Here is a 24,902-nt window from a genome sequence, read left to right as displayed (position 1 = left end):
GAGCAGCCTTGTGCCAGGGCATTTCAAAACTGCAGCACAGCCCATCTGCCTATGCAGGCAATGAGCTTTGACTGGTGGAGCAGTCTGGGAGCCAGGCCAAGTGGTAGAAGGATGTGCTGTGTCCTCAGGCCAGGGAGGCTTTGGTCATCCAGGAGGGCACTGCATAGGCAGCAGGATATGCAGGACCCCTCCAGCACTTGGGACTCATCTTCTACCCCTTCTGACCTACTCTATGGCGGTTTTACTCAGCTGGGCAGCTGAGCTCCATCACAACTGCTATCTATTCCCCCTCCTCAAAGGGAAAGGGGGAGGAAATGCGATGAAAAGGGATCAAGGGTTGAGATAAGGACAGAGAGATCAATCACCAATTATTGCCATGGACAAGACAGATTCAGAATAGGGAGAATAATGTAATTAATTACCTATTACTAACAAGCTAGAGCAGTGAGAAACTAAAAACAAACTAAAAACAACCTCCCCTGCCACCCTCTTCTATGTTCTTCCCCCAGGTGGCGCAGGGGAACATGCCCTGGGGTCTGTGGTCAGTCCATAAAACTTCGACTCTGCCCCTCCTTCACAGTAACTCCCTGCACTTGTTCCAAATTAGGGTCCCTCCCACAGGATTTATTCCTTCCCAAATTGATCCTGCATGGGCTTCTCACAGACAGCAGCTCTTTAAGAACTGCTGCAAATATGGGTCCGTACCACGGAGTCCATCTGTCAGGAGCAAACTGCTCCGACATGGTTTCCCCCATGGGCGGCAGCTCCCCCCAGAACCCCTGCTCCTGCGTGGGCTCCTGTCCACGGGCTGCAGCTCTGGCCCAGGGCCTGCACCACTGTGGTCCTCTCCATGGGCCACAGCCTCCTTCAGGCAAGATCCGCCTGCTCTGCTGGGGAATCCTCCATGGGCTGCAGTGTGGAGATGTGCTCCACCGTGCTACCCATGGACTGCAGGGGGACAGCCTGCTCCACCAGAGGCCTCTCCACGGGCCGCAGGGGAACTTCTGATTGAATGGAGTCAAATCCAGCTGTTGGCCTTTCACGAGTGGTGTTCCCCAGGGTTGTCGGTGTTGGGGCCCATCCTCTTTAATATCTTTGTTTATAAAGACATCGTAGCCCTGGAGTGTGTCCAGAGAAGGGCTACAAAGCTGGTGAAGGGTCTGGAGCACAAGTCCTGGGAGGAGCAGCTGAGGGAAGTGGGGTTGTTTAGTCTGGAGAAGAGGAGGCTCAGGGGAGACGTTACTGCCCTCTACAACTACCTGAAAGGAGCTGGGGGTCGGCCTCTTCTCACAGATAACTTGTGATAGGACTAGAGGGAATGGCCTCAGGTTGCGCCAGTGGAGGTTCAGGTTGGAAATGAGGAGAAATTTCTTCTCAGGAAGAGTAGTTAGGTATTGGAAGGGGTTGCCCAGAGCGGTGGTGGAGTCATCATCCCAGGGGGTGTCTAAAGAAAGATTGGCTGTGGTACTTGGGGACATGCTTTAGTGGATGATATTGGTGATAGGGGGATGCTTGGACCAGATGATCTTGGAGGTCTTTTCCAACCTTAATGATTCCATGATTCTATGATTCTGCTTTAGGACCTGGAGCACCTCCTCCCTCTCCTTCTTCACCAACCTTGGTGTCTGCAGGGCTGTTTCTCACTCCTCGCTGTCCCAGCTGCTGTTGTGCAGGAGTAGTTTTCCTTTTCTTAATTCTGTTCTCACACAGCCCAAAAAAACATTGCATATTGGTTTGGCTCTGGACAGCAGCAGGCCAGTTTGGAGCCAGCTGAAACTGGCTCTTATCTAACATGGGGCAGCTTCTGGGTCTGTTCAGCGTTGAGGAAAGAAGAATGAGAGGGGATCTTAATAATGTTTACAAATATCTTAAGTGTGGGAGACGGAGGGATTTGGCCAACCACTTTTCAGTGGTTTGTGGGGACAGGACAAGGGGCAATGGCCAAAAAAATGATCACAGGAAGTTCCGCACCAACATGCGAAAGAACTTTTTCACGGTAAGGGTGATGGAACACTGGAATAGCCAGGCCAGGGAGGTTATGGAGTCTCCTTCTCTGGAGATATTCAAGTCCCGTTTGGACACTTACATGGGCAACCTGCTCTAGGGAACCTGCTCTGGCAGGGGGGTTGGAACCGGTGATCTCTTGAGGACCCTTCCAACCCCTACAGTTCTGTGATTCTGTGACACCTCTGACAGAGACCACCCCTGCAGAACCCCGTTACCAAAACCTTGCCAAGGAAACCCAATACACCCTCCAGCATTTAGGACTCATCTGCTGCCCTACTGACGTGTTCCCGCCCAGGGAAATGCTTGACCTCTCATCTTGGTACTTAAAAGGAGATTCTGATGCCAACTGGGCAAATCTGAAATGAGGAAATGAAATGGCAGAGTTGACGGAAACCAAAGCACAACCTGTGCCATTAGGAAGGCTATTTTGCATTTGAGGTGAGTCTGATGGAAAATTACAGCCTGCGTAGAGTGACTGTGGGCCTGGGGCGATGCAGGAGAGGTATAAAAGAGGCCCCATCTCCTCACTCTCTTCATCCACTCCTCTCTCCTGCATCTCCCTGGGAACAAGGTGAGTCTTAAGGCCTTTCTCCTCCTTTTCATCCCTGGGGAGTTCTTATAACATGCCTGCACCTTCCTCCTCTGCTGGGTTTTCGGGTTGCTAGTCATGGGCGATGGAAGGGGTCAGGAGATGTGTCATGAAGTGAAGCTGTGGCTTGGCTGACGTACGTCCCGAGATATGGGCTTGGTGGGGAGCTCCTTTGGCCTGAAAGTTCTTGCCAACACTGTTGGGAACAAAGGGAAGGAGATGGCTGTGGGCCTCCTTAGACATCTGCCGGCTCCCCAAACAGCATGTGCCATTGCTATCCAGTGGTGTGCTGGCAGACTGCTCCTGTCTCACCAACATTCTCCTCTGGGGCCTCCCTCCCACAAGGTGCACGTCCTGCCCCGAGACATGTCCTGCTACAACCAGTGCCTGCCGTGCCTGCCATGTGGACCCTGTGGCCCAACCCCGCTGGCCAACAGCTGCAATGAGCCCTGTGTCCAGCAGTGCCAGGACTCCACTGTCGTCATCCAGCCCTCTCCCGTGGTGGTGACCCTGCCCGGCCCCATCCTCAGCTCCTTCCCGCAGAACACCGCCGTGGGATCCTCCACCTCCGCTGCCGTTGGCAGCATCCTCAGCTCTCAGGGAGTGCCCATCTCCTCTGGGGGCTTTGGCCTCTCTGGCTTTGGCAGCCGCTCCTGCGGCACAAGGTGTCTCCCGTGCTAAAACTGCTGGCAATGGCCCTGGAGAAAAACCCCCAGGGACCCAGATGTTGGCAGCGGATAGGGCACAGAGCATAGGCTTCTTATGTTCAGGGTGGCCAAACCTCCCCATCACCCCTTGGAAGAAGATGGGTCTCTCGGAGAGCACGGCCCATGTCTGCCTTTCCCCTCCTCCACTCTCTCCTTTCCCACCAATGTCCTTGTTACTCAGCACGGTTCCACCGTGTTCTGAGTCCCACAACGTCATCATTGAGAGGACATGCTGACCCTTCTCCCTCAGTGGAGCAGACAGGTGGTCAAATGGTGGCATGCCCACCAAGGCCACACAGCTCATGCTCTCGTCTGCCCCTGGTGCTTCCTGCACTGGGGCTTCCTCTCGGAGCAACCTCTTTTCCATCTTTTGACTCGAATATTAAAGTTCTGCTGCATCTCAGCCTTCGCCTCTGAGTTGTCCTTCCCCTGCAGCTACTCTTCCAGGGTGCCTGGGGAGAGAGGTGTTGCTGACTGGTAGTTCTGGGAGCGGGTGGTTGCTGATGCTCATGCTTAGCAATCATTAACACAGGCTTGCATTCAGAATGCTTCTTCACGCATCAGGTCACCGTCTGGATTCTAAATATCTGCTTACTTAGAGCTGGATGGAATTATCCAATGTAGTTGAGTGGCCTCTGTGCATTTTGGTGTGCACACTGTTGCTTCTTCTCTGATTAGCACAACAGCATGAAGCAAGTAGTAAAGAACGAGGGATGACTACGTCCTTGACAAGGTGGAGGGCATAGCTGCCCAGGAGGAGCCAGGAAAACCCTTCCTAACAACAACACTGCAGAACTTGCTGTGCTTGGTCAAAGTCTTTCCTGCTACAGAGCCCAAAACTGGACACAGTGTTCTAGATGCATTTGGAGGAGTGTTGAGCGGAGTGGGATTGTCACTGCCCTCAATGACACCAAACTCTGTGGTGCAGTTGATAGAAGGAAGAGGTGCCATTCAAAGGGACCTCCACAGGCTGGGGAAGTGGGCCTATGTGAACCGCATGAGGTTCAACAAGTCCAACTGCAAGGTGCTGCACCTGGCTCAGGGCAGTCCCACACAGGAGTACAGACAGGGAGAAGAACTCATCAAGAGCAGCTGTGTGGAGAGAGACTTGGAGAGAGACTTTATCCTGCTCTGCCCTCGTGAGGCCACATTTGGAGTAGTGAGTCCAGGTCTGGGGCCCCAGGCACAAGAAAGATGTGGACTTCTTAGAGCGAGTCCAGAGTAGGGTAAAATATGATCAGACAGCTGGAGCGCCTCTCCTATGAAGAAAGGCTGAGAGAGCTCGAGATGTTCAGCCTGGAGAAGAGATGACTCCTGGGAGACTTCATTGTAACCTTTCAGTACTTAAAGGGGTCTCAGAAAAAAAGATTGAGAAGGACTCTTTACTTGGGTAGAACATGATAGGGCAAGGGGGAATGGTCTTAAACTAAAAGAGGACAGATTTAGACTAGACCTTAAGAGGAATTTCTTCACTGTAAGAGTAGTGAGGCACTGGAACAGGTTGCCAAGAGACGTTGTGGATGCCCCATTGCTGGAGGTGTCCAAGGCCATTCTGGATGGGGCCTTGGCCAATCTGATACAGCAAGTGGCATCCCTGTCTGTGGCAGGGGGCTTGGAGTTAGATGATCATTAAAGTCCCTTCCAACCTGAGCCCTTCCATGATTCTGTAATTCTATGATTCTTGAGCTCCTGACTATGCTTCTGCTCACACAGCCCGGGATGTCATTGGTGTCCTCGATGTCTCGGAGCACTGCCGGGAGTCACTTCTCTCTGGACGGGTTTGCTACCCAAGTAACTTTTCCTGGACCAGCTTTTGGTCTGCTGCCATAGAGGGGCTGCAAGATAGATGATGTGGCGTGAGGGCAGGCTGGCAGGAAGACATCTGCAAGACTGGGCTCTGGGTGACTGCGGTGCTGCTTTGGGGAGCTTGTGGACGGCCCTTAGAGACACTCAGAAAGCACCTGCTGTCTCTCCTCCTGCCCTCAGTCTCTCCCTGCCTCCCTCTTCCCCACAAGGTTTTGCAGGAAGCCCAGGGAACAGACGGAAGGAGTAGGGGGAGGACTGTGTGGTGGGTTGACCCTGGCAAGCATCTAAGCACCCACCATGCACTCGCTCACGCTGCAGCCGCAGCAGGACAGGGGAAAGAGTTGGAAGACGAAGAGACAGGAAAACTCCCCGGCTGATATAATGACATTTTAAGGAGGGAATGGGAAAAAGAAGCCCAGCAAGTCTCTGCAGGATGGCTACTTTGGAAGAACTGTCCCGCTGTTTTCTTGCCAAGCATGATGCTCTATGGTATGCAATATCATTGCATGGAAGGAGTAGGGGGAGGAGGACATGCACTGCCTGTGAGCCTGTCTGGTGGGCTGACCCCCAGCAAGGATCTAAACACCCACCACCCACTCGCTCACACCACAGCCACAGTAGGATAGGGGTGGCAGTTGCAAGACCAAGAGACAGAAAAACTTCCCAGTCAATATAATGACATTTTAAGAAGGGAATGAGAAGAAAAGAGAAAAAGATAATGACGTAAAGGCTGTGACTGACCACCTTTCACCAGCAGACCAATGCCAAGGAAGTCTCTGCAGAACAGCAAGTTTGGAAGAACTGTGCTGCCATTTTGTTGCCGAGCATGATGCTCTATGGTATGCAATATCCCTTTGGCAAATTCGGGTCAGCTGTCCTGACTGTGTCCCCTCCTGAAAACTTCCCCAACCCTAGCCTGCTCTGTGAAAGTGCAGATAGAAGGCCTTGATGCTGAGCTAAATCGTTGGTGCGTCACCTCCACTGTTTTAGCCACACAATCAGAACACAGCACCATATTGCCTATGGTGAAGACAATTGCCTCAATCACAGCCAGAGCCAGTACAGCCTGCTTCCCCCACTCCCTCTCCTGGCCTGCTCTGGCGCCATTTTCTGCACAAGCCTCCCCGCCCAGCACAGCTGCCCCCAGAGCAGAAGGAATTGCCGCCCCTCCTCTCGCCTCTCTCCCTCTCCCCTGCTGCCCCTTCCCAGGAACCTGTGTGGCTGCTGCCCTCCCAGGGTCTCCTGCAGCTCTGGCTCCTCACTGGAGGCCAGCAGTGGCCACATGCCGCCTTCAGCAGGATGTGCGCTGAGGCCAAGATGGCACGCCAGGACAGAGAGGCAGCAAAGCTGGGCCTGATGGCCAGCGGCCCTGCAGAACTCATGGGCACCTCCCTCACGTGTGAGTGACAGTGCTTTCCCAAGGGGCCCTACTGCACAGGGCCTTACGCTTTGGGGAAGTGAATGGACCCATGTGCCCAATACTCCCACCAAAGTCCCCAGAGGAACAGCATTGGTCCTGACAGCAGGTGTCTGGAGCGTCTGCAGGGGAAGGACAACTCAGAGGCACAGGCTAGGATGCAGCAAAACTTTAATATTCGAGTCAAAAGATGGAAAAGAGGTTGCTCCGAGAGGAAGCCCCAGTGCAGGAAGCACCAGGGGCAGATGAGAGCATGGGCTGTGTGGCCATGGTGGGCATCCTGCCAGATGTCTATATGCCCACTCCACTGAGGGAGACAGGACAGAAGATCCTCTCTATGATGAAATTGTGGGATTCAGGGTCCAGAGAAGTTGCGGTGAGCAACAAGGGCACAGGCGGGAAAGGAGAGAGTGGAGAAGGGATAAGGCAGACATGGGCCATGCTCTCCAAGAGACCCATCTTCTTCCAAGGGGTGATGAGGAGGCTTGGTCACCCTGAACACAAGAAGCCTATGCTCTGTGCCCAGTCCGCTACCAAAGTCTGGGTCTCTGGGGGTCTTTCTCCAGAGCCAATGCCAGCAGCTTTAGCACGGGAAGCACCTCCTGCCACAGTAGCGGCTGCCAAAGCCAGAGAGGCCAAAGCCCCCAGAGGAGATGGGCACTCCCTGAGAGCTGAGGATGCTGCCAACGGCAGCGGAGGTGGAGGATCCCACGGCGGTGTTCTGCGGGAAGGAGCTGAGGATGGGGCCGGGCAGGGTCACCACCACGGGAGAGGGCTGGATGAAGACGTTGGAGTCCTGGCACTGCTGGACACAGGGCTCATTGCAGCTGTTGGCCAGCGGGGTCGGGCCACAGGGTCCACATGGCAGGCACGGCAGGCACTGGTTGTAGCAGGACATGTCTCGGGGCAGGACGTGCACCTTGTGGGAGGGAGGCCCCAGAGGAGAATGTTGGTGAGACAGGAGCAGTCTGCCAGCACACCACTGGATAGCAATGGCACATGCTGTTTGGGGAGCCGGCAGATGTCTAAGGAGGCCCACAGCCATCTCCTTCCCTTTGTTCCCAACAGTGTTGGCAAGAACTTTCAGGCCAAAGGAGCTCCCCACCAAGCCCATATCTCGGGACGTACGTCAGCCAAGCCACAGCTTCACTTCATGACACATCTCCTGACCCCTTCCATCGCCCATGACTAGCAACCCGAAAACCCAGCAGAGGAGGAAGGTGCAGGCATGTTATGAGAACTCCCCAGGGATGAAAAGGAGGAGAAAGGCGTTAAGACTCACCTTGTTCCCAGGCAGATGCAGGAGAGAGGAGTGGATGAAGAGAGTGAGGAGATGGGGCCTCTTTTATACCTCTCCTGCATCGCCCCAGGCCCACAGTCACTCTACGCAGGCTGTAATTTTCCATCAGACTCACCTCAAATGCAAAATAGCCTTCCTAATGGCACAGGTTGTGCTTTGGTTTCCGTCAACTCTGCCATTTCATTTCCTCATTTCAGATTTGCCCAATTGGCATCAGAATCTCCTTTTAAGTACCAAGATGAGAGGTCAAGCATTTCCCTGGGCGGGAACACGTCAGTAGGGCAGCAGATGAGTCCTAAGTGCTGGAGGGTGTATTGGGTTTCCGTGGCAAGGTTTTGGTAACGGGGTTCTGCAGGGGTGGCCTCTGTGAGAAATGTCCAGAAGCTGCCCATGAGCTGCCTGTGGACCTCCTCTGAGTAGATCTGCCCCCAGGGCATGGTCAGACATGGACGGTGGGAGGGAAGGGACACACAGGCCTCACCCACCTGGCTAAAGGGATGGGGCTGTGTGTAGGAGCTCTCCTGAGTGCTTTCTGGTGGGAAAGAAAGGGTTGCAGAAAACATCCCTCCTGGCTAGGTCCCAGGCAATAAGTCTTCCAGCATTAGAGCTTCAGCACGCTTCCTCTGCCACGTCCCAAAGCCCTCCTCAGGCAACAGCACAAGCCAGCACCACTGGGGGGGGGCAAGGAAGGTTCCCCTCATCTAGCGAGGGCTGGCAGGAACCAGCACTGCCACTCAGCTGGACGTGCTCAGGGAGGGGACTTGCTCACAAGGGCCCTGGCTACAGAAACATCTCCCAGACTCCACCAAGGATGCAATGCATCCCTGCTGCATGAGCAAAGCTCTTCCCTGCCCTGCAGACATGGGAGGCAGCTGGGACACACCCCAGGAGGGCAAGGGAATGCCTTCAGCAGGCAAGCTTCCTGGGAGAGACTCTCCCTGCCCAGGACAAGTCATGCTCTAATTTGGGATTGGCCACGTGCCACGCTTTTGGCGTGAGGCCAAGCCAGATTGCCTGCTCTCTGCAGGCCTGAGCACCATGCAAGCTAAATCCCCCTCTGGCCAAGCAGCTCCATGCGAATCCAAGCTCAAGCTGTGCCATGCTCCAGGCAGCCCCAACAGCCATCACCCTGCAGCATGACCTTCTCACAAGTACTCTCATAGCTCAGGCAGCTCACAGGATTGCAGGCATGTTTTGCACAACAGGGCATGTCTTTGGGTGTGCTGCTGGTCAGGGAATGAGTCTGGCCAAAGTGCTTGGTATGGCAAGGAGAGTGGTGGAGCAAGGCACTGTCCCTGTGAACAATTCCTCTGGTTTTTGGCTCAGGAGAGCAACCTTTGCCTTCCTCACAGCAGCTGACAACATGGGTTGCCTGAAGAGCCCAGGAGACAGCCACAAGAGGGAACAAGGTCAAACAAGCAGACAACATGTCACCCCAGAAGGAGCAGCCTTGTGCCAGGGCATTTCAAAACTGCAGCACAGCCCATCTGCCTATGCAGGCAATGAGCTGTGACTGGTGGAGCAGTCTGGGAGCCAGGCCAAGTGGTAGAAGGATGTGCTGTGTCCTCAGGCCAGGGAGGCTTTGGTCATCCAGGAGGGCACTGCATAGGCAGCAGGATATATATGCAGGACCCCTCCAGCACTTGGGACTCATCTTCTACCCCTTCTGACCTACTCTATGGCGGTTTTACTCAGCTGGGCAGCTGAGCTCCATCACAACTGCTATCTATTCCCCCTCCTCAAAGGGAAAGGGGGAGGAAATGCGATGAAAAGGGATCAAGGGTTGAGATAAGGACAGAGAGATCAATCACCAATTATTACCATGGACAAGACAGATTCAGAATAGGGAGAATAATGTAATTAATTACCTATTACTAACAAGCTAGAGCAGTGAGAAACTAAAAACAAACTAAAAACAACCTCCCCTGCCACCCTCTTCTATGTTCTTCCCCCAGGTGGCGCAGGGGAACATGCCCTGGGGTCTGTGGTCAGTCCATAAAACTTCGACTCTGCCCCTCCTTCACAGTAACTCCCTGCACTTGTTCCAAATTAGGGTCCCTCCCACAGGATTTATTCCTTCCCAAATTGATCCTGCATGGGCTTCTCACAGACAGCAGCTCTTTAAGAACTGCTGCAAATATGGGTCCGTACCACGGGGTCCATCTGTCAGGAGCAAACTGCTCCGACATGGTTTCCCCCATGGGCGGCAGCTCCCCCCAGAACCCCTGCTCCTGCGTGGGCTCCTGTCCACGGGCTGCAGCTCTGTCTCAGGGCCTGCACCACTGTGGTCCTCTCCATGGGCCACAGCCTCCTTCAGGCAAGATCCGCCTGCTCCGCTGGGGAATCCTCCATGGGCTGCAGTGTGGAGATGTGCTCCACCGTGCTACCCATGGACTGCAGGGGGACAGCCTGCTCCACCAGAGGCCTCTCCACGGGCCGCAGGGGAACTTCTGATTGAATGGAGTCAAATCCAGCTGTTGACCGGTCACGAGTGGTGTTCCCCAGGGTTGTCGGCGTTGGGGCCCATCCTCTTTAATATCTTTGTTTATAAAGACATCGTAGCCCTGGAGTGTGTCCAGAGAAGGGCTACAAAGCTGGTGAAGGGTCTGGAGCACAAGTCCTGGGAGGAGCAGCTGAGGGAAGTGGGGTTGTTTAGTCTGGAGAAGAGGAGGCTCAGGGGAGACGTTACTGCCCTCTACAACTACCTGAAAGGAGCTGGGGGTCGGCCTCTTCTCACAGATAACTTGTGATAGGACTAGAGGGAATGGCCTCAGGTTGCGCCAGTGGAGGTTCAGGTTGGAAATGAGGAGAAATTTCTTCTCAGGAAGAGTAGTTAGGTATTGGAAGGGGTTGCCCAGAGCGGTGGTGGAGTCATCATCCCAGGGGGTGTCTAAAGAAAGATTGGCTGTGGTACTTGGGGACATGCTTTAGTGGATGATATTGGTGATAGGGGGATGCTTGGACCAGATGATCTTGGAGGTCTTTTCCAACCTTAATGATTCCATGATTCTATGATTCTGCTTTAGGACCTGGAGCACCTCCTCCCTCTCCTTCTTCACCAACCTTGGTGTCTGCAGGGCTGTTTCTCACTCCTCGCTGTCCCAGCTGCTGTTGTGCAGGAGTAGTTTTCCTTTTCTTAATTCTGTTCTCACACAGCCCAAAAAAACATTGCATATTGGTTTGGCTCTGGACAGCAGCAGGCCAGTTTGGAGCCAGCTGAAACTGGCTCTTATCTAACATGGGGCAGCTTCTGGGTCTGTTCAGCGTTGAGGAAAGAAGAATGAGAGGGGATCTTAATAATGTTTACAAATATCTTAAGTGTGGGAGACGGAGGGATTTGGCCAACCACTTTTCAGTGGTTTGTGGGGACAGGACAAGGGGCAATGGCCAAAAAAATGATCACAGGAAGTTCCGCACCAACATGCGAAAGAACTTTTTCACGGTAAGGGTGATGGAACACTGGAATAGCCAGGCCAGGGAGGTTATGGAGTCTCCTTCTCTGGAGATATTCAAGTCCCGTTTGGACACTTACATGGGCAACCTGCTCTAGGGAACCTGCTCTGGCAGGGGGGTTGGAACCGGTGATCTCTTGAGGACCCTTCCAACCCCTACAGTTCTGTGATTCTGTGACACCTCTGACAGAGACCACCCCTGCAGAACCCCGTTACCAAAACCTTGCCAAGGAAACCCAATACACCCTCCAGCATTTAGGACTCATCTGCTGCCCTACTGACGTGTTCCCGCCCAGGGAAATGCTTGACCTCTCATCTTGGTACTTAAAAGGAGATTCTGATGCCAATTGGGCAAATCTGAAATGAGGAAATGAAATGGCAGAGTTGACGGAAACCAAAGCACAACCTGTGCCATTAGGAAGGCTATTTTGCATTTGAGGTGAGTCTGATGGAAAATTACAGCCTGCGTAGAGTGACTGTGGGCCTGGGGCGATGCAGGAGAGGTATAAAAGAGGCCCCATCTCCTCACTCTCTTCATCCACTCCTCTCTCCTGCATCTCCCTGGGAACAAGGTGAGTCTTAAGGCCTTTCTCCTCCTTTTCATCCCTGGGGAGTTCTCATAACATGCCTGCACCTTCCTCCTCTGCTGGGTTTTCGGGTTGCTAGTCATGGGCGATGGAAGGGGTCAGGAGATGTGTCATGAAGTGAAGCTGTGGCTTGGCTGACGTACGTCCCGAGATATGGGCTTGGTGGGGAGCTCCTTTGGCCTGAAAGTTCTTGCCAACACTGTTGGGAACAAAGGGAAGGAGATGGCTGTGGGCCTCCTTAGACATCTGCCGGCTCCCCAAACAGCATGTGCCATTGCTATCCAGTGGTGTGCTGGCAGACTGCTCCTGTCTCACCAACATTCTCCTCTGGGGCCTCCCTCCCACAAGGTGCACGTCCTGCCCCGAGACATGTCCTGCTACAACCAGTGCCTGCCGTGCCTGCCATGTGGACCCTGTGGCCCGACCCCGCTGGCCAACAGCTGCAATGAGCCCTGTGTCCAGCAGTGCCAGGACTCCACTGTCGTCATCCAACCCTCTCCTGTGGTGGTGACCCTGCCCGGCCCCATCCTCAGCTCCTTCCCGCAGAACACCGCCGTGGGATCCTCCACCTCCGCTGCCGTTGGCAGCATCCTCAGCTCTCAGGGAGTGCCCATCTCCTCTGGGGGCTTTGGCCTCTCTGGCTTTGGCAGCCGCTCCTGCGGCACAAGGTGTCTCCCGTGCTAAAACTGCTGGCAATGGCCCTGGAGAAAAACCCCCAGGGACCCAGATGTTGGCAGCGGATAGGGCACAGAGCATAGGCTTCTTATGTTCAGGGTGGCCAAACCTCCCCATCACCCCTTGGAAGAAGATGGGTCTCTCGGAGAGCACGGCCCATGTCTGCCTTTCCCCTCCTCCACTCTCTCCTTTCCCACCAATGTCCTTGTTACTCAGCACGGTTCCACCGTGTTCTGAGTCCCACAACGTCATCATTGAGAGGACATGCTGACCCTTCTCCCTCAGTGGAGCAGACAGGTGGTCAAATGGTGGCATGCCCACCAAGGCCACACAGCTCATGCTCTCGTCTGCCCCTGGTGCTTCCTGCACTGGGGCTTCCTCTCGGAGCAACCTCTTTTCCATCTTTTGACTCGAATATTAAAGTTCTGCTGCATCTCAGCCTTCGCCTCTGAGTTGTCCTTCCCCTGCAGCTACTCTTCCAGGGTGCCTGGGGAGAGAGGTGTTGCTGACTGGTAGTTCTGGGAGCGGGTGGTTGCTGATGCTCATGCTTAGCAATCATTAACACAGGCTTGCATTCAGAATGCTTCTTCACGCATCAGGTCACCGTCTGGATTCTAAATATCTGCTTACTTAGAGCTGGATGGAATTATCCAATGTAGTTGAGTGGCCTCTGTGCATTTTGGTGTGCACACTGTTGCTTCTTCTCTGATTAGCACAACAGCATGAAGCAAGTAGTAAAGAACGAGGGATGACTACGTCCTTGACAAGGTGGAGGGCATAGCTGCCCAGGAGGAGCCAGGAAAACCCTTCCTAACAACAACACTGCAGAACTTGCTGTGCTTGGTCAAAGTCTTTCCTGCTACAGAGCCCAAAACTGGACACAGTGTTCTAGATGCATTTGGAGGAGTGTTGAGCGGAGTGGGATTGTCACTGCCCTCAATGACACCAAACTCTGTGGTGCAGTTGATAGAAGGAAGAGGTGCCATTCAAAGGGACCTCCACAGGCTGGGGAAGTGGGCCTATGTAAACCGCATGAGGTTCAACAAGTCCAACTGCAAGGTGCTGCACCTGGCTCAGGGCAGTCCCACACAGGAGTACAGACAGGGAGAAGAACTCATCAAGAGCAGCTGTGTGGAGAGAGACTTGGAGAGAGACTTTATCCTGCTCTGCCCTCGTGAGGCCACATTTGGAGTAGTGAGTCCAGGTCTGGGGCCCCAGGCACAAGAAAGATGTGGACTTCTTAGAGCGAGTCCAGAGTAGGGTAAAATATGATCAGACAGCTGGAGCGCCTCTCCTATGAAGAAAGGCTGAGAGAGCTCGAGATGTTCAGCCTGGAGAAGAGATGACTCCTGGGAGACTTCATTGTAACCTTTCAGTACTTAAAGGGGTCTCAGAAAAAAAGATTGAGAAGGACTCTTTACTTGGGTAGAACATGATAGGGCAAGGGGGAATGGTCTTAAACTAAAAGAGGACAGATTTAGACTAGACCTTAAGAGGAATTTCTTCACTGTAAGAGTAGTGAGGCACTGGAACAGGTTGCCAAGAGACGTTGTGGATGCCCCATTGCTGGAGGAGTCCAAGGCCATTCTGGATGGGGCCTTGGCCAATCTGATACAGCAAGTGGCATCCCTGTCTGTGGCAGGGGGCTTGGAGTTAGATGATCATTAAAGTCCCTTCCAACCTGAGCCCTTCCATGATTCTGTAATTCTATGATTCTTGAGCTCCTGACTATGCTTCTGCTCACACAGCCCGGGATGTCATTGGTGTCCTCGATGTCTCGGAGCACTGCCGGGAGTCACTTCTCTCTGGACGGGTTTGCTACCCAAGTAACTTTTCCTGGACCAGCTTTTGGTCTGCTGCCATAGAGGGGCTGCAAGATAGATGATGTGGCGTGAGGGCAGGCTGGCAGGAAGACATCTGCCAGACTGGGCTCTGGGTGCCTGCGGTGCTGCTTTGGGGAGCTTGTGGACGGCCCTTAGAGACACTCAGAAAGCACCTGCTGTCTCTCCTCCTGCCCTCAGTCTCTCCCTGCCTCCCTCTTCCCCACAAGGTTTTGCAGGAAGCCCAGGGAACAGACGGAAGGAGTAGGGGGAGGACTGTGTGGTGGGTTGACCCTGGCAAGCATCTAAGCACCCACCATGCACTCGCTCACGCTGCAGCCGCAGCAGGACAGGGGAAAGAGTTGGAAGACGAAGAGACAGGAAAACTCCCCGGCTGATATAATGACATTTTAAGGAGGGAATGGGAAAAAGAAGCCCAGCAAGTCTCTGCAGGATGGCTACTTTGGAAGAACTGTCCCGCTGTTTTCTTGCCAAGCATGATGCTCTATGGTATGCAATATCATTGCATGGAAGGAATAGGGGGAGGAGGACATGCACTGCCTGTGAGCCTGTCTGGTGGGCTGACCCCCAGCAAGGATCTAAACACCCACCACCCACTCGCTCACACCACAGCCACAGTAGGATAGGGGTGGCAGTTGCAAGACCAAGAGACAGAAAAACTTCCCAGTCAATATAATGACATTTTAAGAAGGGAATGAGAAGAAAAGAGAAAAAGATAATGACGTAAAGGCTGTGACTGACCACCTTTCACCAGCAGACCAATGCCAAGGAAGTCTCTGCAGAACAGCAAGTTTGGAAGAACTGTGCTGCCATTTTGTTGCCGAGCATGATGCTCTATGGTATGCAATATCCCTTTGGCAAATTCGGGTCAGCTGTCCTGACTGTGTCCCCTCCTGAAAACTTCCCCAACCCTAGCCTGCTCTGTGAAAGTGCAGATAGAAGGCCTTGATGCTGAGCTAAATCGTTGGTGCGTCACCTCCACTGTTTTAGCCACACAATCAGAACACAGCACCATATTGCCTATGGTGAAGACAATTGCCTCAATCACAGCCAGAGCCAGTACAGCCTGCTTCCCCCACTCCCTCTCCTGGCCTGCTCTGGCGCCATTTTCTGCACAAGCCTCCCCGCCCAGCACAGCTGCCCCCAGAGCAGAAGGAATTGCCGCCCCTCCTCTCGCCTCTCTCCCTCTCCCCTGCTGCCCCTTCCCAGGAACCTGTGTGGCTGCTGCCCTCCCAGGGCCCCCTGCAGCTCTGGCTCCTTGCTGGAGGCCAGCAGTGGCCACATGCCGCCTTCAGCAGGATGTGCGCTGAGGCCAAGATGGCACGCCAGGACAGAGAGGCAGCAAAGCTGGGCCTGATGGCCAGCGGCCCTGCAGAACTCATGGGCACCTCCCTCACGTGTGAGTGACAGTGCTTTCCCAAGGGGCCCTACTGCACAGGGCCTTACGCTTTGGGGAAGTGAATGGACCCATGTGCCCAATACTCCCACCAAAGTCCCCAGAGGAACAGCATTGGTCCTGACAGCAGGTGTCTGGAGCGTCTGCAGGGGAAGGACAACTCAGAGGCACAGGCTAGGATGCAGCAAAACTTTAATATTCGAGTCAAAAGATGGAAAAGAGGTTGCTCCGAGAGGAAGCCCCAGTGCAGGAAGCACCAGGGGCAGATGAGAGCATGGGCTGTGTGGCCATGGTGGGCATCCTGCCAGATGTCTATATGCCCACTCCACTGAGGGAGACAGGACAGAAGATCCTCTCTATGATGAAATTGTGGGATTCAGGGTCCAGAGAAGTTGCGGTGAGCAACAAGGGCACAGGCGGGAAAGGAGAGAGTGGAGAAGGGATAAGGCAGACATGGGCCATGCTCTCCAAGAGACCCATCTTCTTCCAAGGGGTGATGGGGAGGCTTGGTCACCCTGAACACAAGAAGCCTATGCTCTGTGCCCAGTCCGCTACCAAAGTCTGGGTCTCTGGGGGTCTTTCTCCAGAGCCAATGCCAGCAGCTTTAGCACGGGAAGCACCTCCTGCCACAGTAGCGGCTGCCAAAGCCAGAGAGGCCAAAGCCCCCGGAGGAGATGGGCACTCCCTGAGAGCTGAGGATGCTGCCAACAGCAGCGGAGGTGGAGGATCCCACGGCGGTGTTCTGCGGGAAGGAGCTGAGGATGGGGCCGGGCAGGGTCACCACCACGGGAGAGGGCTGGATGAAGACGTTGGAGTCCTGGCACTGCTGGACACAGGGCTCATTGCAGCTGTTGGCCAGCGGGGTCGGGCCACAGGGTCCACATGGCAGGCACGGCAGGCACTGGTTGTAGCAGGACATGTCTCGGGGCAGGACGTGCACCTTGTGGGAGGGAGGCCCCAGAGGAGAATGTTGGTGAGACAGGAGCAGTCTGCCAGCACACCACTGGATAGCAATGGCACATGCTGTTTGGGGAGCCGGCAGATGTCTAAGGAGGCCCACAGCCATCTCCTTCCCTTTGTTCCCAACAGTGTTGGCAAGAACTTTCAGGCCAAAGGAGCTCCCCACCAAGCCCATATCTCGGGACGTACGTCAGCCAAGCCACAGCTTCACTTCATGACACATCTCCTGACCCCTTCCATCGCCCATGACTAGCAACCCGAAAACCCAGCAGAGGAGGAAGGTGCAGGCATGTTATGAGAACTCCCCAGGGATGAAAAGGAGGAGAAAGGCCTTAAGACTCACCTTGTTCCCAGGGAGATGCAGGAGAGAGGAGTGGATGAAGAGAGTGAGGAGATGGGGCCTCTTTTATACCTCTCCTGCATCGCCCCAGGCCCACAGTCACTCTACGCAGGCTGTAATTTTCCATCAGACTCACCTCAAATGCAAAATAGCCTTCCTAATGGCACAGGTTGTGCTTTGGTTTCCGTCAACTCTGCCATTTCATTTCCTCATTTCAGATTTGCCCAATTGGCATCAGAATCTCCTTTTAAGTACCAAGATGAGAGGTCAAGCATTTCCCTGGGCGGGAACACGTCAGTAGGGCAGCAGATGAGTCCTAAGTGCTGGAGGGTGTATTGGGTTTCCGTGGCAAGGTTTTGGTAACGGGGTTCTGCAGGGGTGGCCTCTGTGAGAAATGTCCAGAAGCTGCCCATGAGCTGCCTGTGGACCTCCTCTGAGTAGATCTGCCCCCAGGGCATGGTCAGACATGGACGGTGGGAGGGAAGGGACACACAGGCCTCACCCTCCTGGCTAAAGGGATGGGGCTGTGTGTAGGAGCTCTCCTGAGTGCTTTCTGGTGGGAAAGAAAGGGTTGCAGAAAACATCCCTCCTGGCTAGGTCCCAGGCAATAAGTCTTCCAGCATTAGAGCTTCAGCACGCTTCCTCTGCCACGTCCCAAAGCCCTCCTCAGGCAACAGCACAAGCCAGCACCACTGGGGGGGGCAAGGAAGGTTCCCCTCATCTAGCGAGGGCTGGCAGGAACCAGCACTGCCACACAGCTGGACATGCTCAGGGAGGGGACTTGCTCACAAGGGCCCTGGCTACAGAAACATCTCCCAGACTCCATCAAGGAGGCAATGCATCCCTGCTGCATGAGCAAAGCTCTTCCCTGCCCTGCAGACATGGGAGGCAGCTGGGGCACACCCCAGGGAGGCAAGGGAATGCCTTCAGCAGGCAAGCTTCCTGGGAGAGACTCTCCCTGCCCAGGACAAGTCATGCTCTAATTTGGGATTGGTCACATGCCACGCTTTTGGCGTGAGGCCAAGCCAGAGTGCCTGCTGTCTGCAGGCCTGAGCATCATGCAAGCTAAATCCCCCTCTGGCCAAGCAGCTCCATGCGAATCCAAGCTCAAGCTGTGCCATGCTCCAGGCAGCCCCAACAGCCATCACCCTGCAGCATGACCTTCTCACAAGTACTCTCATAGCTCAGGCAGCTCACAGGATTGCAGGCATGTTTTGCACAACAGGGCATGTCTTTGGGTGTGCTGCTGGTCAGGGAATGAGTCTGGCCAAAGTGCTTGGTATGGCAAGGAGAGTGGTGGAGCAAGACACTGTCCCTGTGAACAATTCCTCTGGTTTTTGGCTCAGGAGAGCAACCTTTGCCTTCCTCACAGCAGCTGACAACATGGGTTGCCTGAAGAGCCCAGGAGACAGCCACAAGAGGGAACAAGGTCAAACAAGCAGACAACATGTCACCCCAGAAGGAGCAGCCTTGTGCCAGGGCATTTCAAAACTGCAGCACAGCCCATCTGCCTATGCAGGCAATGAGCTGTGACTGGTGGAGCAGTCTGGGAGCCAGGCCAAGTGGTAGAAGGATGTGCTGTGTCCTCAGGCCAGGGAGGCTTTGGTCATCCAGGAAGGCACTGCATAGGCAGCAGAATATATATGCAGGACCCCTCCAGCACTTGGGACTCATCTTCTACCCCTTCTGACCTACTCTATGGCGGTTTTACTCAGCTGGGCAGCTGAGCTCCATCACAACTGCTATCTATTCCCCCTCCTCAAAGGGAAAGGGGGAGGAAATGCGATGAAAAGGGATCAAGGGTTGAGATAAGGACAGAGAGATCAATCACCAATTATTGCCATGGACAAGACAGATTCAGAATAGGGAGAATAATGTAATTAATTACCTATTACTAACAAGCTAGAGCAGTGAGAAACTAAAAACAAACTAAAAACAACCTCCCCTGCCACCCTCTTCTATGTTCTTCCCCCAGGTGGCGCAGGGGAACATGCCCTGGGGTCTGTGGTCAGTCCATAAAACTTCGACTCTGCCCCTCCTTCACAGTAACTCCCTGCACTTGTTCCAAATTAGGGTCCCTCCCACAGGATTTATTCCTTCCCAAATTGATCCTGCATGGGCTTCTCACAGGCAGCAGCTCTTTAAGAACTGCTGCAAATATGGGTCCGTACCACGGAGTCCATCTGTCAGGAGCAAACTGCTCCGACATGGTTTCCCCCATGGGCGGCAGCTCCCCCCAGAACCCCTGCTCCTGCGTGGGCTCCTGTCCACGGGCTGCAGCTCTGTCTCAGGGCCTGCACCACTGTGGTCCTCTCCATGGGCCACAGCCTCCTTCAGGCAAGATCCGCCTGCTCCGCTGGGGAATCCTCCATGGGCTGCAGTGTGGAGATGTGCTCCACCGTGCTACCCATGGACTGCAGGGGGACAGCCTGCTCCACCAGAGGCCTCTCCACGGGCCGCAGGGGAACTTCTGATTGAATGGAGTCAAATCCAGCTGTTGACCGGTCACGAGTGGTGTTCCCCAGGGTTGTCGGCGTTGGGGCCCATCCTCTTTAATATCTTTGTTTATAAAGACATCGTAGCCCTGGAGTGTGTCCAGAGAAGGGCTACAAAGCTGGTGAAGGGTCTGGAGCACAAGTCCTGGGAGGAGCAGCTGAGGGAAGTGGGGTTGTTTAGTCTGGAGAAGAGGAGGCTCAGGGGAGACGTTACTGCCCTCTACAACTACCTGAAAGGAGCTGGGGGTCGGCCTCTTCTCACAGATAACTTGTGATAGGACTAGAGGGAATGGCCTCAGGTTGCGCCAGTGGAGGTTCAGGTTGGAAATGAGGAGAAATTTCTTCTCAGGAAGAGTAGTTAGGTATTGGAAGGGGTTGCCCAGAGCGGTGGTGGAGTCATCATCCCAGGGGGTGTCTAAAGAAAGATTGGCTGTGGTACTTGGGGACATGCTTTAGTGGATGATATTGGTGATAGGGGGATGCTTGGACCAGATGATCTTGGAGGTCTTTTCCAACCTTAATGATTCCATGATTCTATGATTCTGCTTTAGGACCTGGAGCACCTCCTCCCTCTCCTTCTTCACCAACCTTGGTGTCTGCAGGGCTGTTTCTCACTCCTCGCTGTCCCAGCTGCTGTTGTGCAGGAGTAGTTTTCCTTTTCTTAATTCTGTTCTCACACAGCCCAAAAAAACATTGCATATTGGTTTGGCTCTGGACAGCAGCAGGCCAGTTTGGAGCCAGCTGAAACTGGCTCTTATCTAATATGGGGCAGCTTCTGGGTCTGTTTAGCGTTGAGGAAAGAAGAATGAGAGGGGATCTTAATAATGTTTACAAATATCTTAAGTGTGGGAGACGGAGGGATTTGGCCAACCACTTTTCAGCGGTTTGTGGGGACAGGACAAGGGGCAATGGCCAAAAAAATGATCACAGGAAGTTCCGCACCAACATGCGAAAGAACTTTTTCACGGTAAGGGTGATGGAACACTGGAATAGCCAGGCCAGGGAGGTTATGGAGTCTCCTTCTCTGGAGATATTCAAGTCCCGTTTGGACGCTTACATGGGCAACCTGCTCTAGGGAACCTGCTCTGGCAGGGGGGTTGGAACCGGTGATCTCTTGAGGACCCTTCCAACCCCTACAGTTCTGTGATTCTGTGACACCTCTGACAGAGACCACCCCTGCAGAACCCCGTTACCAAAACCTTGCCAAGGAAACCCAATACACCCTCCAGCACTTAGGACCCATCTGCTGCCCTACTGACATGTTCCCGCCCAGGGAAATGCTTGACCTCTCATCTTGGTACTTAAAAGGAGATTCTGATGCCAACTGGGCAAATCTGAAATGAGGAAATGAAATGGCAGAGTTGACGGAAACCAAAGCACAACCTGTGCCATTAGGAAGGCTATTTTGCATTTGAGGTGAGTCTGATGGAAAATTACAGCCTGCGTAGAGTGACTGTGGGCCTGGGGCGATGCAGGAGAGGTATAAAAGAGGCCCCATCTCCTCACTCTCTTCATCCACTCCTCTCTCCTGCATCTGCCTGGGAACAAGGTGAGTCTTAAGGCCTTTCTCCTCCTTTTCATCCTTGGGGAGTTCTTATAACATGCCTGCACCTTCCTCCTCTGCTGGGTTTTCGGGTTGCTAGTCATGGGCGATGGAAGGGGTCAGGAGATGTGTCATGAAGTGAAGCTGTGGCTTGGCTGACGTACGTCCCGAGATATGGGCTTGGTGGGGAGCTCCTTTGGCCTGAAAGTTCTTGCCAACACTGTTGGGAACAAAGGGAAGGAGATGGCTGTGGGCCTCTTAGACATCTGCCGGCTCCCCAAACAGCATGTGCCATTGCTATCCAGTGGTGTGCTGGCAGACTGCTCCTGTCTCACCAACATTCTCCTCTGGGGCCTCCCTCCCACAAGGTGCACGTCCTGCCCCGAGACATGTCCTGCTACAACCAGTGCCTGCCGTGCCTGCCATGTGGACCCTGTGGCCCGACCCCGCTGGCCAACAGCTGCAATGAGCCCTGTGTCCAGCAGTGCCAGGACTCCACTGTCGTCATCCAGCCCTCTCCTGTGGTGGTGACCCTGCCCGGCCCCATCCTCAGCTCCTTCCCGCAGAACACCGCCGTGGGATCCTCCACCTCCGCTGCCGTTGGCAGCATCCTCAGCTCTCAGGGAGTGCCCATCTCCTCCGGGGGCTTTGGCCGCTCTGGCTTTGGCAGCCGCTCCTGCGGCACAAGGTGTCTCCCGTGCTAAAACTGCTGGCAATGGCCCTGGAGAAAAACCCCCAGAGACCCAGATGTTGGCAGCGGATAGGGCACAGAGCATAGGCTTCTTATGTTCAGGGTGGCCAAACCTCCCCATCACCCCTTGGAAGAAGATGGGTCTCTCGGAGAGCACGGCCCATGTCTGCCTTTCCCCTCCTCCACTCTCTCCTTTCCCACCAATGTCCTTGTTACTCAGCACGGTTCCACCGTGTTCTGAGTCCCACAACGTCATCATTGAGAGGACATGCTGACCCTTCTCCCTCAGTGGAGCAGACAGGTGGTCAAATGGTGGCATGCCCACCAAGGCCACACAGCTCATGCTCTCGTCTGCCCCTGGTGCTTCCTGCACTGGGGCTTCCTCTCGGAGCAACCTCTTTTCCATCTTTTGACTCGAATATTAAAGTTCTGCTGCATCTCAGCCTTCGCCTCTGAGTTGTCCTTCCCCTGCAGCTACTCTTCCAGGGTGCCTGGGGAGAGAGGTGTTGCTGACTGGTAGTTCTGGGAGCGGGTGGTTGCTGATGCTCATGCTTAGCAATCATTAACACAGGCTTGCATTCAGAATGCTTCTTCACGCATCAGGTCACCGTCTGGATTCTAAATATCTGCTTACTTAGAGCTGGATGGAATTATCCAATGTAGTTGAGTGGCCTCTGTGCATTTTGGTGTGCACACTGTTGCTTCTTCTCTGATTAGCACAACAGCATGAAGCAAGTAGTAAAGAACGAGGGATGACTACGTCCTTGACAAGGTGGAGGGCATAGCTGCCCAGGAGGAGCCAGGAAAACCCTTCCTAACAACAACACTGCAGAACTTGCTGTGCTTGGTCAAAGTCTTTCCTGCTACAGAGCCCAAAACTGGACACAGTGTTCTAGATGCATTTGGAGGAGTGTTGAGCGGAGTGGGATTGTCACTGCCCTCAATGACACCAAACTCTGTGGTGCAGTTGATAGAAGGAAGAGGTGCCATTCAAAGGGACCTCCACAGGCTGGGGAAGTGGGCCTATGTGAACCGCATGAGGTTCAACAAGTCAACAAGTTCAACAAGCAAGGTGCTGCACCTGGCTCAGGGCAGTCCCACACAGGAGTACAGACAGGGAGAAGAACTCATCAAGAGCAGCTGTGTGGAGAGAGACTTGGAGAGAGACTTTATCCTGCTCTGCCCTCGTGAGGCCACATTTGGAGTCTGGGGCCCCCGGCACAAGAAAGATGTGGACTTCTTAGAGCGAGTCCAGAGTAGGGTAAAATATGATCAGACAGCTGGAGCGCCTCTCCTATGAAGAAAGGCTGAGAGAGCTCGAGATGTTCAGCCTGGAGAAGAGATGACTCCTGGGAGACTTCATTGTAACCTTTCAGTACTTAAAGGGGTCTCAGAAAAAAAGATTGAGAAGGACTCTTTACTTGGGTAGAACATGATAGGGCAAGGGGGAATGGTCTTAAACTAAAAGAGGACAGATTTAGACTAGACCTTAAGAGGAATTTCTTCACTGTAAGAGTAGTGAGGCACTGGAACAGGTTGCCAAGAGACGTTGTGGATGCCCCATTGCTGGAGGAGTCCAAGGCCATTCTGGATGGGGCCTTGGCCAATCTGATACAGCAAGTGGCATCCCTGTCTGTGGCAGGGGGCTTGGAGTTAGATGATCATTAAAGTCCCTTCCAACCTGAGCCCTTCCATGATTCTGTAATTCTATGATTCTTGAGCTCCTGACTATGCTTCTGCTCACACAGCCCGGGATGTCATTGGTGTCCTCGATGTCTCGGAGCACTGCCGGGAGTCACTTCTCTCTGGACGGGTTTGCTACCCAAGTAACTTTTCCTGGACCAGCTTTTGGTCTGCTGCCATAGAGGGGCTGCAAGATAGATGATGTGGCGTGAGGGCAGGCTGGCAGGAAGACATCTGCCAGACTGGGCTCTGGGTGCCTGCGGTGCTGCTTTGGGGAGCTTGTGGACGGCCCTTAGAGACACTCAGAAAGCACCTGCTGTCTCTCCCTGCCTCCCTCTTCCCCACAAGGTTTTGCAGGAAGCCCAGGGAACAGACGGAAGGAGTAGGGGGAGGACTGTGTGGTGGGTTGACCCTGGCAAGCATCTAAGCACCCACCATGCACTCGCTCACGCTGCAGCCGCAGCAGGACAGGGGAAAGAGTTGGAAGACGAAGAGACAGGAAAACTCCCCGGCTGATATAATGACATTTTAAGGAGGGAATGGGAAAAAGAAGCCCAGCAAGTCTCTGCAGGATGGCTACTTTGGAAGAACTGTCCCGCTGTTTTCTTGCCAAGCATGATGCTCTATGGTATGCAATATCATTGCATGGAAGGAGTAGGGGGAGGAGGACATGCACTGCCTGTGAGCCTGTCTGGTGGGCTGACCCCCAGCAAGGATCTAAACACCCACCACCCACTCGCTCACACCACAGCCACAGTAGGATAGGGGTGGCAGTTGCAAGACCAAGAGACAGAAAAACTTCCCAGTCAATATAATGACATTTTAAGAAGGGAATGAGAAGAAAAGAGAAAAAGATAATGACGTAAAGGCTGTGACTGACCACCTTTCACCAGCAGACCAATGCCAAGGAAGTCTCTGCAGAACAGCAAGTTTGGAAGAACTGTGCTGCCATTTTGTTGCCGAGCATGATGCTCTATGGTATGCAATATCCCTTTGGCAAATTCGGGTCAGCTGTCCTGACTGTGTCCCCTCCTGAAAACTTCCCCAACCCTAGCCTGCTCTGTGAAAGTGCAGATAGAAGGCCTTGATGCTGAGCTAAATCGTTGGTGCGTCACCTCCACTGTTTTAGCCACACAATCAGAACACAGCACCATATTGCCTATGGTGAAGACAATTGCCTCAATCACAGCCAGAGCCAGTACAGCCTGCTTCCCCCACTCCCTCTCCTGGCCTGCTCTGGCGCCATTTTCTGCACAAGCCTCCCCGCCCAGCACAGCTGCCCCCAGAGCAGAAGGAATTGCCGCCCCTCCTCTCGCCTCTCTCCCTCTCCCCTGCTGCCCCTTCCCAGGAACCTGTGTGGCTGCTGCCCTCCCAGGGTCTCCTGCAGCTCTGGCTCCTCACTGGAGGCCAGCA

At 54.0% G+C, this 24,902-nt stretch overlaps 5 pseudogenes across 5 annotated transcripts; 3 read left to right on the top strand and 2 right to left on the bottom strand.

Moving 5' to 3' along the window:
• The first annotated feature begins 1,821 nt into the window (after positions 1–1,821).
• Positions 1,822–3,706, top strand: LOC310885843 (feather keratin 1-like; annotated as a pseudogene). The gene is made up of 2 exons (XR_014589252.1): positions 1,822–2,578; positions 2,942–3,706. The product of XR_014589252.1 is annotated as a feather keratin 1-like (transcript).
• A 2,974-nt stretch (positions 3,707–6,680) lies between these two features.
• On the bottom strand, positions 6,681–8,268 carry LOC310885841 (feather keratin 1-like; annotated as a pseudogene). The gene is made up of 2 exons (XR_014589251.1): positions 7,809–8,268; positions 6,681–7,445 (listed from the first exon to the last, which is right to left on the bottom strand). The product of XR_014589251.1 is annotated as a feather keratin 1-like (transcript).
• A 2,819-nt stretch (positions 8,269–11,087) lies between these two features.
• LOC310885844 (feather keratin 1-like) lies at positions 11,088–12,978 on the top strand (annotated as a pseudogene). Its single transcript, XR_014589250.1, has 2 exons — positions 11,088–11,850; positions 12,214–12,978. The product of XR_014589250.1 is annotated as a feather keratin 1-like (transcript).
• A 2,974-nt stretch (positions 12,979–15,952) lies between these two features.
• Positions 15,953–17,703, bottom strand: LOC310885840 (feather keratin 1-like; annotated as a pseudogene). Its single transcript, XR_014589248.1, has 2 exons — positions 17,081–17,703; positions 15,953–16,717 (listed from the first exon to the last, which is right to left on the bottom strand). The product of XR_014589248.1 is annotated as a feather keratin 1-like (transcript).
• Positions 17,704–20,375: 2,672 nt separating this feature from the next.
• On the top strand, positions 20,376–22,248 carry LOC310885838 (feather keratin 1-like; annotated as a pseudogene). The gene is made up of 2 exons (XR_014589247.1): positions 20,376–21,121; positions 21,484–22,248. The product of XR_014589247.1 is annotated as a feather keratin 1-like (transcript).
• The last annotated feature ends 2,654 nt before the right edge of the window (positions 22,249–24,902 follow it).

This window comes from Anser anser (assembly GCF_964211835.1).
Source record: "Anser anser genome assembly, chromosome: 23".
NCBI lineage: Eukaryota > Metazoa > Chordata > Aves > Anseriformes > Anatidae > Anser > Anser anser.
Note: the sequence above shows the minus strand (reverse complement) of the source record. Positions and strands in the feature narration are given on the sequence as shown.